General features: G+C 40.1%; 1 long non-coding RNA gene across 2 annotated transcripts; it reads right to left on the reverse strand.

Moving 5' to 3' along the window:
• Nucleotides 1-7,822: 7,822 nt before the first annotated feature.
• LOC109489052 lies at nt 7,823-19,547 on the reverse strand. 2 transcript variants are annotated; one of them, XR_002141979.2, is made up of 4 exons: nt 19,426-19,547; nt 17,506-17,693; nt 16,682-16,894; nt 7,823-8,384 (listed from the first exon to the last, which is right to left on the reverse strand). It is a non-coding gene; the product is annotated as an uncharacterized LOC109489052 (long non-coding RNA). The 2 variants fall into 2 exon arrangements; XR_002141980.2 differs by lacking the exon at nt 17,506-17,693.
• Nucleotides 19,548-19,842: the final 295 nt, after the last annotated feature.

Raw genomic sequence — 19,842 nt, forward strand, 5'->3', positions numbered from 1 at the left:
TTCAATCCAATTTCCACATGATCCTAAAGTTCCTTTTCTACACCAGATATCTGCATGCCCCATCCCCTAGTTCAAAAACCTTCAACAATCCCCCATTGGTAATTTTCAACATTATTTTCCAGCCAACTGACATGATAGATAAAGTTGAAATGCATGATATGATTCCATGGATGTAACATGATTTTGAAAAAATCCAAAAATATTTTTTAGGGAGGTGAAACCCATTTTATAGCATACTTTTGTTTGGATAGGTTTGGGTCTCTTAAGCATTTGCAGAAGCATTTTGCAAGTGTTTGAGTAATAAATGCAGCCATTGGTAATCCATCCTTATATTCATCCAACAAATGCTTATAAATGCCTACAATACCACGTATGACCCTGGTGGTGCTATGGTGAGCCAAGCAGACAAACCTCACACTCAGGGAGCTCAAAGTCTTGCGAAGGAGGCATATACTGGTCCACTGAACAAGTAATTACTTATTTTTGTTACAATTATTTACATTATAGTTGTTAAAGTTGCTGCTAAGGGAAAGCATGGCATGTTGGGACACCATATAAAAAGGAAACCTCCCCCTCTCTATCTCAGGAGGGAGGTTGGGAGAAAGTCACCTGATGAAGTGATACTTTAACTGTGATTTGAAGCATGTGTAGGAGTCAGTCCCAGAAGATGAAAGAAACTGGGTAAGAGTTTCCAGGAAGTCTGGCATTTAGACAAGCCTGGTTGCAGCCTAGTGAGCAAGAGAGAAACTGTGTTAAGATGGAAGCTATAGAAGCAGGAAGGTTTCTGGAGTGAGCAGTGGGTAATTTACAGCATCTCCATGACTGACATACGTAACTAGAGAAGAATCAGGTTTGGAGGCTGGGGAGGGGGATGGCGAGACATCACATTCAGTACCAGAGCTCGGTTTAGGAGATGTTCAGTTTCAGGGAACACTGAGATATTCAACTAGAAATGCCGAGTAGGAATGAAACTCGGAAGAGATAGAAAATTCAGTTTAGAGATAGATATTTGGGTTTCATTAGAATTAAGATGGTGTTAAAGGCATCTTCGACTAATTTACCTAGGAAACAAAGAAGAGGGTCAATAATGGAGCCATTAGGAATTCTAACATTAAAAGATGAGGCGAGAGAGGACTAAAAAGCTAAAGAGCCAGAAACTATGATGTCATAGAAGCCAAAGGAAATGAATGACTCAAGAAGTTGAGGGCAGTTTACTGGGTTGGAAGTGATGAGTAGTCAAACGGGGTGAGGACTATCATGTGTCCACTGAATTGATGATCTCTACCTTCTATAAAACTATTGTTCAAAACACTGCTGTCAAGTTAAAGGTGAACCAGAAGGAAATTCAACTGATCTCTGACTCTCAGGGGACAAGGAAACACTTTGGGTCTGAGAAAGAGGGAAAAGACGGTAATTCATGGGAAATTGTGATACTAAGCTGCGCCCTTCCCTGTCCCCCTGAAATTTCTTCATATAGTTGGTTATAAAAATTATTTATGTGATTCTGTGAGGCCTAATGTAAAGGTGAATTTCTCTAGAAAAAGTTTGCACTTGCTTTAGACTAGGGCCTTGAACACCACAAATTTAAAGTAAAAGTATGACTTGAGGTTTTTTGTTTCGGGTCTTTGTGGGATTTTTTTGATCAACTAGGACTAAAAGTAGCTTCAAGGGACAGATAAAGTAAATGAGATGACATTGTAAATCTGAAAAGAACAAAAGAGAGTTTTTAGGAATGGGAAACATAATACTTGGAGTCTTTTTTTAAACTATGGAAGAGATTAACAATAGATGAGATACAGCTGAAGAAAGCTTTGGCAAGCTGGAAGGAGGTTCAGCATGCCACAGAGAAAGAGAAAGAAATGATTTTTTTAAAAAAAGAGATTAAACAATGAAAAATATTGAGAAACGTAACATTAAGTACAATGATAATTCTGGAAGGAGAGGACAGAGATAATAAAAAACATGCAATATTTGAAGAGATAATGCCTGATTATTTTCCAAATGGAGAAAAGACAATAGTTCCAACATTTAGGATTCTCAAGCAGCATAAGTAAAAGAAAATCTGTATCTAGAAACAACCTAATGGACATTTAGAGTATTAAAGCTAGACGGAAGATCTTAAAAGCCACCAGATTACCTTCAAAAGATAAACACGGCCTGAAATTTTCCACTGCAACAGCAGAAGCCAGAGAAGCACGTAATATCATCGATACACTGAGAAAACACGACTGCCAAAATAAACGTTTGTTCAGAGACTAAAATGAAATCAAGAAACTTCTAGATAAACAAGAAGGGGCAGCTTGCCACTACAGGACCATTTTACTAGAGGAAATTCTAAAGTAAGAATTTTAGGAAGAGGGTGACTCCAGACAGAAAGCTGGGGTGCAAGAAGGAATGAAAAACACATAAGACTGTAAAGTTATAAGTAAACCTTAATGAACATTCACCGTTTACAACAATACACTCTTACAAGGTTAATGCAAGAATTAAATTACACGAAGACAGTTACATATAACATTGTAGGGTAGGTTAAACTGTTCAAAGACTTCTAAAAATATTATCACCCCAGAGAAAGGTTAAGTTATTGATTAAATTTAGACTTTAGTTTTCTTCAGTTTCCAAGGTAGTCCCTAAATAATAGAAATGATATGTAACTTCTAAACTAATTGACGGGAATATATACTGGGAAAAAATTTTAATTGTTAAGAAGGCAGGCAATGAGAAAAAAAAAAGAACAGAAAAACTACAGGCAAATAGAATAGATGAGAAGATTGTAGCCGTAAACCCAGGTATAGCAGTAAACATCCAGGTACAGAGTCAGTGCAATTGTCTCAATAATGCAGTTTAAAAAGATTGTCAGATAAAAAGAGAACTTCTCAACATATGGACGTAGAAAAGTTAAAAGTAAAGAAATAGTAAAATATATCAGGCAAGCTTTTTTTCAAAGTTGATATTTATCAAACAAAAGAAAAGCAAAAAGCATCACAAGATTCAAAGGACCCCTTCATAATAATAAGTGGTGCAATTCATCAGGGAGAGAAGATCACTTTAAATTTGCATGCTATAGACTCAAAATACATGATAAAAAATTGACATAACATAAAACCATTTTTTTAGTTTTTTAAAAAAATGTTAAATGTGATAAAAATCACATTTTCAAATTTTTAAAGATTTTAAAACATGTGACAGTAGCATTTTCCAAAGATGGTTGCAACAATTGAATTATCCCACATCAAGGGGTAGAGCCCATTTCTTCACGTGTTTGAGTCTAGGCAGGCCCCTGCCACTGCTTTGAGCAATAGAATATGTGGAAGCAACACTGCCAGTTTGGGGGCATTGCCCTTAACTGGTTGAAGGGTTTCCACATTCTTTCTTCCGAGTCTGTGCGTGTGTGTGTGTGTGTGTGTGTGTGTGTGTGTGTATGTATGTATAAATATATACAGAAGAAAAAAGGAAAGAGAGAGAGAGAGAAAGAAGAGAAAGTGTGAAAGAAATAATAACATAGAGAAAGTACGCAGAAACAAACTATCTAAAAGTCTGGCTATGGTGGTGACAGAAAGACAGAGTCATAGCCAGAGGGCAATGTGGAAGTGAAGAGGAAGTTTATGAGATTTTTGCTGGTTTGGTTTGGTTCAGTTTAAGATGGCTGCTTTGGGACTTGTTTGAAATACTTGAATACTGTCAAAAAGGACCCAGAAGTAACATAGAAGCTGAAGAGATAGGCAAAGTCTTTACCTAAGAAATGACACCCCTCAGGGAGGCCAGAGGAGTTGGGAGTTAGCGCTCAAGCAGGGAGAACTCTTTCCCTCTGACAAGAGGGCCTTCGAGTTCCCCTTCGCTTGAGCAAATTTTAGGCTGTAGACTCCTGGCCTCCTTTTTCTTAGTATATTTACTTTAGAAAACTTGCAGTTAAAATTTCTTTCTGTAACCCCTTGAGATGTAAATTTTCTACAACCCAGGCATGTCCAGGAGGCATCTTTCTGAAAGCTAATTACCGAGGAAGATAGGGCCCCTATCTCCCAGTCTCTGCGGGAGGGTAAAAGCCTAACATCAATAAGTTAGCCAGTCAGCAGACACAGACAGTCTATCATATTGATGATCCTCTTTCCTAATGACCCCCAGGACTCCCCCACCAGCTTGGCCCAGTGCTTAAAAACTCTCCCACTTTTGTTTCAGTGGAGTTGATGTCAATCTCTCCCCTGTATTGCAATAGTCTCGAATAAAGGCTTCCCCGTTGTTTTTAACAAGTGCAATTTCTCTTTGACACCTGGCTTTGAGGAGGAAGGATAAGTACAAAGGCACTTGGATTTGCAGATACTGTCAGAATGTGAAGGAGTTCCCTATGATGGCCTTGATTTGTGACATAAAAATGAGGCAGGGTTACCTAAAGGAAAGGAAAAGAGAAGGAAAGAGTACAAAGGTGGTCAGTGGCTTGAGGAAATGAGAGACAGCCTGAAAGGGTCAGGGAGCAAAATGTAGAAATGCAGTGAGAATGCTGGGAAACATTGAAGGCCCAGCTGCAGCCAGTAGTAGTGAATGTATGAAGATATGTACTGTGATATCTGTCATTTTATAAGGAAAAAGAAAAGAAATGTAGCTAATTTAGCTTTGAATATTTAGACTTTATCACTGAATCTTATTCGTGATTTTTTTCCCCTCACGCATTGCCTCCTCATGCACTATTAGTGTATTTTAGGGGAGTAAAAATAAACCACATTTACCACAACACATGTTTTGAATCCCCTCTTGCTTTATTAATAGGACGTTCAATATCCTCAGGATCTCCCTCTTTGAATATTCCACCAAATTCCTAGAGATGCTACATGTAACCTCCTCGTGAGTCACTTCCCCCGAGAATTCTAGGGGATGAGGCTTGGATTTTCTTACATATAATTACTACCGCTGCCATCTTTCTGTTTGATTGACTGCAGTGGGTCTTCTTTCCACAGGTTACCGTGCCAGCTGCTGACAACTTCCTCTGGACAAAAACACTCACATGTCCTTCTTCCTCTTCTACTGGCAGTAGGAAGGTTGCTACTTCCCATGACTCACTTTTTCACAGAGGTTTGCCCCCAGCAAAGCCTGAGCCCAGGGGACTAGTTAATTCTCTTACCACAGCCTCTTCTTCCTAGAACACAGGGAAACTTCAGGAATGAGGGGAGTAGCATGAAGGAGAATGAGTCATGTGCCTCACAGTTTACCCAGAAGCCCCAGGCTCAGTCAGGCCTACTCGGACAGACTTCTTTCTCCCTTGTGATTATTGTCTCTTAGAGACCTCAGAGTCTCTCTTCCCCTAGTCCAGCTTCTTTAAGACATCCTTACCCCTAATCCATGAGACAAATATGTATATATATGAACTCCAAAGTGGACTCAAACATTTGATTAATGGACTCATGGACTCCACACATAAGAAAGAATATAACTGAAAGTCTCTCTCCATGTCATTGAACAATCTAAGATAGTAAGAAGATTGTAGCTTATTACTTGACCAAAGGCTGGTTGACTCAAAGCATACAGATGACCTCTCAGGGACAGGTTTGCTTCATTTCACAGCCTCAGTTCTATCCCATGGACCATAGTTTACTGATACTTGGTCTATAAGTGCTATGAAGTTTATGTCCCACCAAAATTCTTATGTTGAAGCCTTACCCACGTTGTGACTGTATTTGGAACTAGGGTCTATGAGAAGGTGAAAAGGTTAAATAAGGCTATAGGGAGGAACCCTAATCTGATAGGGCTGGTGTCCTTTAAGAAGAGGAAGGGATACTAGAGCTCTCTCTCTACCATGTGACGAAACAGAGAGAAAGCAGCCATCTGCAACCCAAGGACAGAGCTCTTACCAGACACCAACCCTTTTGGTACCTTGATCTTGGACTTCCAGTCTCCAGAACTGTGAGAGAATACATTTCTATTGTTTAAGTCACCCAGTCTATGGCATCTTGTTGTGGCAGTCTGAGCTAAGACAATAAGATAAAATAAAAACCCTGTGATATTCAAGCCTGCCCTCAGCCAACTCCTCCCCAACTTTGATGTCTTTCTTATGCAAAATGTACCGTCCTGCTTATTCCTCTACATGCCCCCCCATACTCCAATTTTTCTTCATCTTTTAAGACCCCACTCTCTGAGAGATAGATGACTATCATGGATTGAATTGTATTTCACCAAAAGATATGTTCAAGTCCCAACTCCCTGGTACCTGTAAACGTGACATTATTTTGGAAATAGGATCTTCACAGATATAATCAAGTTAAAATAAGATTATACTTGTTTAGGATTAACCATAATCAATTGACTGATGCTGTTGTAAGAAGAGGAAAACTTGGACATAGACACACAGAAAGAATGCCAGGCATTGATGGAGGTACAAATTGGAACTATGCATCTACAAGCCAAGGAACAGTGAGTATTGCCAGCAAATACCAGAAGCTAGGAGAGAGGCATGGAACAGATTTTTCTTCTCAGTTCCTAAGAAGAACCAATCCTGCAGACACCTTGATTTCAGACTTCCAGCTTCCAGAACAGTGAGAGAATAAAGTCCTTCCTTCCTCTCTTCCTCTCTTTCTTTCTTTCTTTTCTTCTTTCTTAGAGCATGGAGCCCAACATGGGGCTTGAACTCATGACCCCGAGATCAAAAGTCTTATGCTCTACTGACTAAGTCAGCCAGGTGCCCAAGAAAATAAATTTCTGTTGTTTTAAGCCACCCAGTTTGTGGTACTTTATTTATGGCAGCCCTAGGAAACTAATACAACGACAGACCTTCTTCCCCTTTTCTCTGATCTTGACAGAATTCATTGCTCCCTATATCTGTCATATAAGGCCTTATGATTCCCTCATTCTTAGAATACATATTGAGGGGCTATTGTTCACACAAAGCACCCTGCTAGATCCTGAGGGTACAAGAGACCAAGACAAAGATGCTGATTTTAAAATCAAATGGAAGAGACAGACAAGAAATTCCAGGAAACAGACAAAAATAAGTGCACATTACAATAAAAATTAAAAGCAAAACAGAGAAGGAGTTTAAAGTAGAGAATTTAAGGCAACCACTATCTTTCGAAGGAGGTGACATTTAAGCCAGAGGAGAGGTTCTCTGTGGAGCAAACAGCAAGCAGCAGTGTTCTGAGTGAGGAAAGCATTTAGATCCTCGTGGAAACCGACAGCCCAGACTGGGAGGGGCAGTGCTATGAGATGAGAGAGAGACAGTGACCTGCAGGGCTTTATTACTGTTTTCTAATCGCTCTGGTTGCTCTGAATTGGATGGGGATGGTGGTGCCAGGAAGGAAGTGAGGGGAGGAGGTCGGAGGTGTGGCAGTAATCCCGTGTCTTGGACCGGCACAGTGGCGAGGGAGAGATGTGCATAGATTCTAGATACACACTGGAGTAGAAGCCGCAGGAACTGCTGATGGAACAGTGCATACCGTTACCCTAACACTTAAAGCCTTACCTTTAGTTTGTCACTTATGTTTCTCTCCCCCTCTGAGACTCCATGGTTTTGATGGCAGGTATTGTCAGAGCAATCTTTGAATTTCTAACATTTAACACAAAATTTAGTAATCAGTTGTTGAAATAAAAAATTAATAAATCCCTTACTTTGCAACCCGTAGACATGATTTATGTCTTGAAGAGCTAGGTAAGCCAGAGATACAATCATAAAATTCAGGTGATCCACTTCACCAGGGGCTGACAGTGGTTGTACTCCGAAATAATTGTGTCCAGGTTCTAAATGGATGGCTCTGTTAAATCCCACGCTGTAGGAAGTCGCTTGAAATGAGACTACTCTATTTTTGGGGAAAAGACCAAAGTGGGTCTGAAATCATTGTGAACTTTATTTTTATTTATTTTGAAATCATTGTAAATTTGAGTCGTCTCTTAAGTACTTAGCATTTCCCACAAGCGATGGTTTGTATTATGGGGACTTGAATTCAGCTGCTCTGCGGGTGGTCTCTTCTGGGAGTTCCTCATGGTTAGTTCATCAGCTGGTACCGCCTCCTCATTAAAGCAGAGTATAAGTTGCAGGGTCATAGTTAATAGCATCTGCAGCGAGCTCATAGCTGGAGAGCATAAAACCACATTAATTGATCAACCTCTCTTTCCTCTTACCCATTGTGCCATGACCTCTAACGATCAAGAGTGGTCCAGACCATGGTGCTACAGTGCACGCATTCTGCATGTGGCATTAGAATAGCCTCCAGGTTCTTGCTGTGGCTCCTAATAAACTAGAAAGATGCCCACAGCCTTCACGTGTGGAACGTGTTAATCACTGAGTACCAGGTGAACTGCCAAGATGTCTCTTCCTGGTTTTGCTTCGTTCAGCGCAGAAGTCACACCAGACAGCTTCTAGGCCAGATCCAGGCTGCTGCTATGTTGTTTCTTTTTCCAGAAACCTTTAAAATGACAATAGAATATTTTAAAAGTACAAAATTGCATCCAAAAAACATCCTATTTTTGTGTCTCTTTTGAAAAGACAAAATGGAATCTCTAACCACGCGGGAGCTGCAGGTGGCCCAGTTGAGAGCTCAGGAGAACCTGTCCTTTTCCTGTATGCAGGTCGTGCCTGCTGGTCCACCTCACTCATTTACATCTTTCACTTGGGACCTCTATGCTTTTGTGCTTGTACCCTTTGGCCTAGGGACACAGAGCCATCTGGAGATGGGAAGCCTTGCTACGCAGTGTAGGGCACTCTGCGGTCATGCATGAAAGACAAAGAGGGCACCGCAAACGGCCTGAGCCAGAACATGGGACACCAGGGTCCTCAGCTTCCCAAAGAGCACGCTTCTCATTATTCCCACTTGTTTTAAGGAGGGAAGCTGGGAGTTACCTTCCTCTCCAGAGAGGCCCCTAAAGGAGCCGAGGCCAACCCAGCTGTCGTACTGCAACTCTTTTCAATCTCATCTACTAGCTTCTTTGCTAACAGTGTGCTCAGAAATGCAAAAAGATGGCCTCAGCACCATTCACAGTATGATTCAGAGTAAAAACTCAGAAACATTAGAACAGATGTGTCTAATCACTTTCTACAGACTCTGGCGTTTGATTTATTTGTTTGTTTTATGAATAGGTAAAATAGTCACATGAGTTAGCATATCAAAACAAGAATTTTGATGAGAAAATTTCCCATGGGAACCCTTCTAAAATGAAACTTTCAGAACCTTCTCTGACATAATAGCTCAATAAATTTAATGAGGTGATTTAGGAAAATGTATTCTAGGGTCAATAGACGAGCAGATTTCATTTTAATATTGAGGATTAGCACCCTTCAATTCAATTGAAATCTTGCAAGGAATTCAAAGTGCTTTATGAATTACATCACATTTTCACAGCATACGAACTAAATAATCTCTCCTTGATGTGGCTTTCAAAGTGAAATTCAAGAACTGTCATCACTGCTGGGGCGCCTGGGTGGCACAGCAGTTGAGTGTCTACTTTCGGCTCAGAGCGTGATCCTGGCATTGTGGGATCGAGCCCCACATCAGGTTCCTCCGCTATGAGCCTGCTTCTTCCTCTCCCACTCCCCCTGCTTGTGTTCCCTCTCTCGCTGGCTGTCTCTATCTCTGTCGAATAAATAAATAAAATCTTTGAAAAAAAATACTCATTTTAAAAAAAGAATTGTCATCACTGCTATATGAAGACTTTACTTTTATAAGGATACAAATGGTATAAATAATAATTTCAGTAATATTTCTAAGTCTCACTACAGGATGGCAAACACCCATTTCTTTCCTTTCCCACCCTTTTTCATATTCTCTCAGTATGGGAAAGAAGCAGACAGATAAACTGACGGACATACAGTCAGTCAAAGAAAGAGTGGCAATGAACAATGGATGATTAGGAGATGTGGGGAGAGAGGGGGTGGAGGGGGTAATGGAGGACAGGCAGGGGAGGGACGGAGAGAGATGGTTTCAGAGGAGCCAGATAGGACTAGTGTTCTCTGCACCTTCCAAAGTCCAGGAAGAAAAAGAAACAAGTGCAAGCCAACAAACACCCTTCCTTCTATGTTCAGGTCATCACACTAGGTTTTCAATATTAGTTCTCTGGATTGCCAAGTCTTAACGCAACTCCACCTTAGTAGAGTTAGGCAGAGTGACTACATGGATAAATTTAGAGTATTAAACACCTCTAATCCCCCCATCCATTCCATAGCCACAACTATTAATGAGGAACAGAATTAACTAATTTTAGTTTTACTCTTACTCTGCTGTGATTAAGTCTTAACCTGGGCCAATTAGGTCAGTTACTTAAAGTCAGATACAAAGGCATTCTAGCTTGAGATTTGTTCCTCATGGGTAGATCTATCAGACCTGGCTTTCGTGGAAAAGTCCAAACTTACCCAAGGTCATCTTTCTTCAATAGCACAGGAGAACCATTCTTTGGTCAAGAATAAATACGGAGCTGGATTCTCTTTCTGGATCTCCAGCTGGGTAATACTTGAAACTAGCAAAGCCCAAATGATAGTTTCTATTCTGCTACAGTTCCATGGAGAAAACTGCACAGTCACATATCGATCACTCAGTGTGTGATCATAAACATGACGTAATGTCTCTGATGTCACAGTGAGCCAGCTTACGTGTTGAGTGCTCCTGTAGGCCACATGTGGCGCTAGGCTTTCCCATGCTAACCAAGCACAGACAGCACCTCCCATGGAACCAAGTCACGGTGAGGGCTGATGGCTGAAGATGAGGCAACGACTGACATCGTAAAACAAGGAACAGAAAGGGTAGCGTTCACCCTCCACCAGAGAAGCTCCCGCGCACGGAAGTTGTTTCAAGTGACTCATCAGAAAGGAGGGGATAATTGACAAACAGGAAAATAAACAGGAAGCATCTCAATAATTCATGAACTGTATACAGGGTCACAAGCCCTTGCCCCAAACCTTGGCATTAAAATGTTTTAGAACTCAGGATTGCATATATTTTAGAAAGATATTAAAGTTCATAGACTGTATATTATATAACCTCCCACCAGGGTAAGAAGCAAGACTCTGTAATCAAAAACACCAGCATTTCTGCAGCAAAATATGTGAATATTTATACTAAGTGGGATAAATAAACAACATAAATAGCCTCTGTCAGATTAGGTCTGGATTTACCTTCAAATGAATTAGGGAAAAGACTTTTGGTTTTGGGCTTAATGGATTTTGGAAATGGACGTAAAAGATCGCGGGCATGTATTCTTTCCTTCAACATAAATTACTAGTTTGAGGATAAAGCAGCAGCTTCTCTACCCTTGGCACTTCTCTTACTGCTTCATTTCCACGATTTGCTTCCAAAATAACTCTGCCACCCTGGGAGAGCCCCTGGGTGTGCTATGTATTAATGCACTGGATTCAAGAATTCATTCATTCACTTGGTTCGTATGACTGGCTTCCTGAACACCTACTATGGGCTCGCAACGCATCATACCAGGAACACACTAGGAATAGAGACTCAGCTATTCTATCAAGCGACTCTTTAGGGCCTAACACCACGAATAGACTTCATAGTTTACTAAGGCTATTGAAACTAAACAAGGAAATATTTGTCTGTATTTCTTCTACTCAAAGGATTTTGATGGTGGAATCGTCTTAAATTAGTATCTTTGAGTCATCTAAGAAAATACCACTGTTGAATGAGGTTGTATGAAATTAATCTTGGTTGGCAAGTTAATATTTGAGAAAAAGTCTGTTTTTGAATTATCTGGGTTTTTAAACTAGTTTAATTATTTTTATTGAGAGATCGATTCTCTCCTCACCACTCACTATCTCTCCAGGAAAAATTGGTATTATAAAACACCAAAATATTAACCCAAGTAATCCTAAACGTATTCGTTGCCCAAACAAATGAAAACTACACCAAAATATTTATTGCACCACCCAAGTGAAAACTTGGTTTAATTAATTGAAAATGGAAAAATCACTATCTCAAGAGGCACAGACTGAATTTGACACATTGGGCCTAATGATTGCTATGTAAGAATCTGTTCGAATCATTTGGTTTTTATTCCAATGCATTGCCTCCAATATTCCACTCTTGTTAAATGGCCGTATTTAACTTTCAAATATTAAAGTGGTCATCCAAAAGATTTCCAGCAGTCTTCCAGATTTAGAATTCCTTTGGTTTGATAAAGACAAGCCAGAAAATAATTTGAATAGGAAATTTGAAAGATGGGACCATAACACAAGATCATGTCAAAACAGAAAAAAATTACACTAGTGATATAATTTGGCATTAAGATAAAGGAGATGAAAACCATGGCTCTGCACTTACGGAAAATAAATCTAATATTTTTAGTTTTGTGCCAATACCATATCTGGAACAAAGCTTTTAGCCATGTCAGAATATGACTTACACCTTCATAACTGTCTGTATCTTATGCCAGCAGCCTATCGGAAAATCTTCCCCACGAATTACAAGCAGACATTCTACATCTTCCATTTAGCATGAGCAAATTTGATAAATAAAAGCATTGCTGATTTTTACCTTTCTTACAAACATTACTGACCTGGTGAATAAATAATAGTGCAAAGCTTTAAGCCAGTTTCCAAAGCATATATATGATTATAACAATCTGACATGTTGTACATTGTGGAGAAATAGGCCAAAAATTATGCATGCTAGGACAGAGTCTTATCACCATATGAAAATTGAAACTGAATACAATTAAATTCTACCAGCGATACACAGCCGATTGCAAGAATCCTAAGTGGTTCGTGGCGCACATGTGTAGGGCAGCCCGTGAACCACAATTCAAATACTACGTCTGTTGGGTATTTAGTACACGGGGAAGTTGAGCTCCCACAGGAAATAGATCATAACAAAAAACTCACAGTCCCTAAAAATAGCTAAAAACCTTCGGTCTGCTCTATCACTCACCTTACTTTAGGAGAGAATTCTGCTTGAGGGGCCTGGGTGGCTCAGTTGATTAAGTGGCTGCTTTTCCTGGAATCAGCCCTGCATGGAGCCCCATCAGACTCTGTGCTCAGTGGGGAGCTTGCTTTTCCCTCTCCCTCCCCTGCTCCCCCTGCTTGTGCTCTCCTGCTCTCAAATAAATAAATAAAATCTTGAAAAAGAAAAGAAAAGAGAGAGAATTCTGCCTGAATTAGACTATCACCGTATCTTAAGTTATATTTTGGGTGTCTCTCCCCAACTGTTAGAAACATTTTTAATTGTTCACTCAAAAATTTCATCTGCTTCAGATATGCTTGTTTCTTCCAGTATTTTTATTATTTTTATTTTTTATTTTTATTATTTTTATATTCCAGTATATTTATTATTTTTATTATTGCTAATCATACTAGCACAATGCTAGCCAGACGATGAGTGCAAGCTCTCTTTCACATTCTGTCAGCTGACCTCCTTGTTGAATATATTCACATAACACATATAAGATATTTCATAAAATTTGCACTGGCATAATTCTTTGCTAAAAGAATCTAATTAGTTCTGTAATCTTGTATCTCACCTGCAGGGCATATAGTCAAAATAATATATGTTCTACTCTTGCTAATTTTCCAAATTGGTCGTCTTATATAAAGAAAAGATTTTTTTTTAAAGATTTTATTTATTTATTTAACACAGATAGAGACAGCCAGCGAGAGAGGGAACACAAGCAGGGGGAGTAGGAGAGGAAGAAGCAGGCTCATCGCGGAGGAGCCTGATGTGGGGCTCGATCCCATAACGCCGGGATCACGCCCTGAGCCGAAGGCAGATGCTTAACCGCTGTGCCACCCAGGTGCCCCAAGAAAAGATTTTCTAAAAAATATAACACAAGGATAGAATAATAATTACCTGCTTCAGAATGAGGATACTAAAAACAATATTTAGAATTCAATTCTTAAAGCATTTAACCTCCAATTGTATTTTTGAGGCACATTATTAGGAAGGAAAAGCAATCTAAATCCAATTTTTTCTTATCTTGCTTCAGGCCTTGAACAGACTAGGAAGCAAAAGCTGCTCGGAAGTATGATCAACGGTCACGTGACTCCTTGGGTCCTGTTTTCTATTCCTGAGTGTTCTCTATCCTGGGGTATAAAAGGCCCAGGTCATTTTCTTACCAAAGTCATCCCTTTCTACCTGATCACTGTTGAACTCCGTGCATGGTTGGGAAGTGAACAAAAGAAATCAAGTAAAGATTAACCTCTAATTCCAGTTCAATAAAGTACCTTGTGAGAATTAGACAAATAATTCAAGCAAATAATGTGGTTCTGATTTTGCATAAGTCAGCAACCAAGGAGCCAGAGTGGAAAACAGAATTTATTCTTTCAAGTTTGAGGTTCAATAGTGCTGCAAACTCCAGCACTGCGTTCCACCAGTTTCCTGACGTTTACTACAGGACTGAAGGGGGGATGGTCCGCTTTGTGGATTTCACTTCTCCTAGCCTCATTTTTAACTATTCCACTGTAATGCTTCTTCAAAGCCTGGATTGTCTTTTATGCACCCAAAATGCTGTCTGAACTGCTTTTCCTTGAGCAGTATTGACATCCAGTGGAGACTCCGAATAATTACAGGTGTGTCAAAATCCCTGAGGACTAAAGCCCACAACGGATGTCTGGTTTGAGAACACACAATTCAACAACAAAAGTAAGTTTCGCCATGCACACAATTGAAACAGAATGAAAGGAACAAGAGCTTTAAAAGTAGCAAATGCCTAGGAGAAAACTTTTGTGACCTGGGGTTAGGAAAAGAGTTCTTTGATATGACACCAAATTGAACATCAACATTTTAAACTTTTTTCTCTGCAAAAGAAACTGCTAAGAGAATAAAGAGACAAACTATGGAATGGGAGAAAATATTTGCAAATCACATATTTGACAAAGGACTCGTGTCCAGAGTATATAAAGAACTCTCAAAAATCAACAATAGACGTCTGCTTCCACCCAAGATGAACTAACAAGCTCCGGACTTAGGTTCCTGGCTAAAACAACCCAGATGGAAAGAACAGAATCCATGACACGTTAGTTTTCGAGATACTGGACATCAGGCATTAAAGGGCAGTGATCCTAAGAGAAAGGAGGCGAACAAGTGAGCCCACGCAGCTTACTGCCTTGGGAGAGTTTCTGGTCTGCAGTGCAGGGAAGGGGGTCCCAGGCAGAGCTCAGTGAACTCCCTGTGTTGAGGAGCTGAGAGCGTGGGGAGCTGAAGAGAGCTAGATTTCACAAGCCAGAGTCAAGAACAGAGTCTGAATTATTCTTACTTTTCATCGTCTTCCCAGCAGCCCACATGAGGACTGGCACAAATGAGTACTCAAAAGATATGGGATGGATCAACCAATGAGAGCTAGTCTCCAACGGAGAGCAAGTTTTAAAGGTAAAATTTACAAATGAAATGAAGGAAGCCTTCCTCCATGCTTGGGAAGACCAGGTTACTCATTATTAATGATAAAATTCTTAACCTAATGTCTCATTGGTTTGACTTGCTTTTGTGTGTATCCGGCACCTGCCCATCACATGTTGTGTGCCAACAATGCTCATGTGTTTTCTTTAAAGATTTATTTATTTAAGAGAGAGAGCACGAATGGGAGGGGCAGAAGGACAGGGAGAGGGAATCGCTGAGCAGGGAGCCAGACATGGGGCTCGATCTCACAACTCTGAGATCACAACCTGAGCTGAAACCGAGTCATATGCTTAACTGTCTGCACCACCCAGGCGCCCCTCTGCTCATGCGTTTTTAAAATTCACTGTAAAATAGATCTTTAGTGGAGCACTCTGGAAGGAAAACAAGCATGGCTCTGGAAGGCTTGTTTCTTACGTCCAGGAGGTGCTGTGCTTCAGGGCTCTGTTTTTGAATCTCCCAAGTTCCTGAGGTTGTCTCTGCTGATTCAGGGAAGGGCTACAGAGCAATTTTTAGGCCCAGTAAAGCACATTCTGTTGAAAGTTTCTTTAACTATCATCTTACTACCTCTACCCTAACACACTAGCTTTTCTAAAGTTCCCTGACAAGATATGCTTCATTTAAATGGCCAGTTTTCCAATGGCATCAGTCCTGGAAAACTAATATCAAAACTTTCCAGTCATCTCTTAAAAAGATAATCATGTTAAGGCTTTGGAAAGTCTAAAGTGACCTAATAATTTTATACTTCCTCCTGGGCATATTGCCATATCACATAAGCTTGGGCAACTAACACTTCTGTTTGCCATCATGTAAGCAGCCTACATCCGTGAATGCTAGATATCTAAAATTAATTCTAGTCTGTTCTGGAAGTGGCTGTGGGGGAAGTATATTTGTAGGATATTATACACAGACATTGGAACTTGTCCTTTATACTCATATTTCTTCAGTGTCTTACAAAGATATACATCTTCAGATAAATTTTGGGAATTGGCCGGAAATGGTGAAATGAATCAAAGCTCCTGAGAACTCTTTCCTTATTTTCATTAAAACACCTGTAGAATCAGCCAAGAGAGAAGCAGCCTCAGCAACTGCCAAAACAAATGGAAATGAGAGCATTCCTCTTTGTGGTCAATAGGATTTCGGCATCACTGGCAGCCAACCTGAGCTACAAATATTATCTCAGGAAATACTTGTGCCGGGAGTCGCAAGGTCCCATCCCAGGCCTCTCCAGCGTAAGCTTCAACAACAGGTGTGAGACAAGATTTCTTGTCTGCCCCAACTCCACTTTTGTCTAAATTGCCCAGTATATTTAGTAGCTCCCTATAGGGTCTCAGAGATTCAAGACTCAACCCTCTTCTCTCCACTCCAAATCCACTTACCTTGCTTTCTGTCCCAGTGTTTTATACCAGGTCTCTGACTTCCTTCTTCACGCTGCCGCTGCTGTTTGGATTTTGTCCTTGGATCCTGACTTGGGCTCCATCATGCAATGCTGCTTTTCAGATTTTGCTTTTTTTCCCCCCAGTCTTTAACCCATCGGTCAATCTTGACCCACCTCCATGTTCTTCCTGGAACCTCTGCCCCAGGCCAGCATCCTAGATACAGGAAATTATGAGTGATGCAACCATACTCCAAAAATACCCCCCAAGAAAAGAAAGAGCGTAGAAAGTGAACTCTCAAAGGAAATGCTTGAGTAAGAACTATTTAGATATTCTCAACAAGACGAAAAGAACAATGGTAAGTATAGATTAAATTCTAGAACTAGTCAGGTTGTTAGCAGTGGCGGTAAAAAGTAGAGGCATTCCTATGGAGGCATACCAGCAAAACAACAGATTCCATGAACATACGTAGGTCACATAACAAGAAACAATAATGTAAGAGATGACAGATGTGGAAAGGAGTATAGCACTCTACCTAAAAATTAATATCCATTTCTGAAGGAAAAGGTAAGATAAAACATCAGGAGAGATATTCAAGGGTATCATTGAAAAAACTTTTCAGAATTAAAAAAACAAAACAAATTGGATATTGAAAAGATTTACTATTTTTTAATCAAAGTCAGTAACAGTAAAGCAACCAAAATCTGGTAAAATCTTTAAGTTTTAAGAAAAATGAAAGTAGTTTTCAAGCTTCTAAGTATAAAGTTAAGGTTATATTGAAAGAAGCCCAAGTCAGGAAGTTCTCAGACTTCTCTACTGTGACACACATTGCCAGAAGATGACGGCGTGATTACTTCACAGCACTGACGGGAAGGGTTTGTTCGGGAATCCTTTATCGGTCAAGCTGTCATTCATATGTGAAGGGAAGTAGAGACATGCTCTTGTGTACCGAGCGCTCTGCCTTCAGGGATCACTGTGGGTATTCTCGGGACCCCACAGGGCCTGAAAAAAATTCCTGGCGAAGAGACAAAAGGATCATCAATAACATTAAGTTTAGGGATAAGCAAATGAGAGAAATGGGACATAAATTCACTGAAGGGAGATGGGTGACGCTAATAAGTCAACACAATCAAATCTCATAATCAGATTAGGACAAACATGCACACATAAGAATTGAGAGAGTCAAACCCTCATATGGAGATTGACAAAAGGGAGAAAGCAAAATGGTTACAATTCCTCTATAAACTAAAGTAAAAAATTACTGTATTTGATTAAGTAACTTGAAATTCGTGATTTTAATATTGATAGGATTTGTGAAATGTCAGCTCTGTTAGGAGCACCACTAACATGTCGCCTCCCGTGTCGTACCTAAATACTCATCTTTAATCCTTTCATTAATTCAACACGTCTATATTGAATGTTGAATGTTGACTGTGCCGGACCCTGCTCTAGATTTCAGGGCACTCTTGAGCTTTTACCTCTCCTGCTGATTCCAGACATGAGGAGGGGTACTAATTTGCTGAGTCAAGGTCAAGCACATCATTGCTTCCCAGAGTGAATTAGGTGAAGCATTTGGTGTGATGAGCCAAGATGGTCCGCTTTCTTGTATCTATGTGATGGAGCTGTTTTTTAAACTGAGCCTTTCTTTGAAATGTTTATTGAAATGAAAACCCATTGGTAGGGAAGATGGGACTGGGGATGGACTACAATGTAGGAGGAAACGTCTGGCATGGGAAGGATCAGCAGGACCAGGCTGGAGTCAGGGAGCAGGAGAAGGAGGCTTTGGTGAGCCATTCTGAGCATGAAGGAGAAAGAGTCTTGCATTTTGGATTCTTTAATTAGAATTGGTGTTTCCTTGCCTCTTCTCCCATCAGAATGGTAAGACGAGTTTAGGGGAAAGGGGCCAAGGAGGTCACTTGCCTGTTTCCATCTAAGCCTCTCTTCTAGGACTGAGTACCTTTCTATTTCTTATTTATTTATTTATCTATCTATCTATTTATTTATTTTAAACAGTATCAGATGGAGCTTTCTTTATTCAAGTATAATTAATATACAATATTATATTAGTTTCAGGTGTATAATATCACGATTCAATAATTCTATGCATTTCTCAGTGCTCGTCATGATAAGTGTGCTCTCGATTTCCTTTATTTCACCCATCCCCCCACATACTTCTCCTACTGAGTACTTTTTAAAAAAGCATATTGTGGTTCCTTTGATCCACTCCAGTAAAGAGGGCCAGGGATTTTTACATTAGGATTCAGGTCAAAATCCTCAGTGTGGCGTTTCCATAAAAGTATTCTCAACAATTATAAAAGTTTGATGGCAAAAATCAGTTTTTTCAACTGATTAAAAAAAAATCTTGGAGTTTTATGGACTATGCTAGCTTATCAATGCATCCAACAGCAAACTTTATTTTATCTTGGTTAGTTCCAAGCCAAAATTGAGCACAGAACCCCTTTAGGTGGAATGCCCATCTACACTGGGAAGCGGTAGGATTGTTTACATAACGCTGCTTTGGAGTAATAGAGGGACTTTTATCTGGAGCTGTTCTCACGTCTGCATAAAGTAACAGTAGTAATTACAGCTAACACATATAAATTGCTTATGATATATGCCAGGCACCGTTCACGTGCTTCATATGTATTAAGTCGTTTTATCATCATATCACCACATGGTAGGTCCTGTTACTATTCCTATTTAACAAATGAGAAAACTCATTTACTTTAAGAGGTTAAATAACTTACCCAAGAGCACTTGGTTTGTAAGGAACAGCACCAGGATTTAACCTTAAGCAGACTAACTCCAGGATCTGGGCTCTAGGACAGCACTCAATCGCCTCCAGCCCAGGTACGAATGTCTCGCGATAGCACAGTTAATGGGCAAACAGCCAGTAATGAAGGTTCTAGCTGCTGGCCATCTCCCCACCTCTTTCCAGCTTGAAGACACAGTTCATATTAGACGCTAGAAAAAATGGCTAATATAATATAGTTCTAATCCTTACATGAGTGACGATCAGGAAAGAAAAACAGGCAAATAAACCAATAAATGCAACCCGTTAGGCTCCATACCGCAGTAGAGGCATATCTTCAGGTCTTTTTAATTATTTCACAACCAGATGGCAAAGCCACCAAGCAATCAGAACCAAAGCTAGCCACGGGGAC

Source organism: Ailuropoda melanoleuca, chromosome 15, assembly GCF_002007445.2.
Source record: "Ailuropoda melanoleuca isolate Jingjing chromosome 15, ASM200744v2, whole genome shotgun sequence".
NCBI classification, from domain to species: Eukaryota; Metazoa; Chordata; class Mammalia; order Carnivora; family Ursidae; genus Ailuropoda; species Ailuropoda melanoleuca.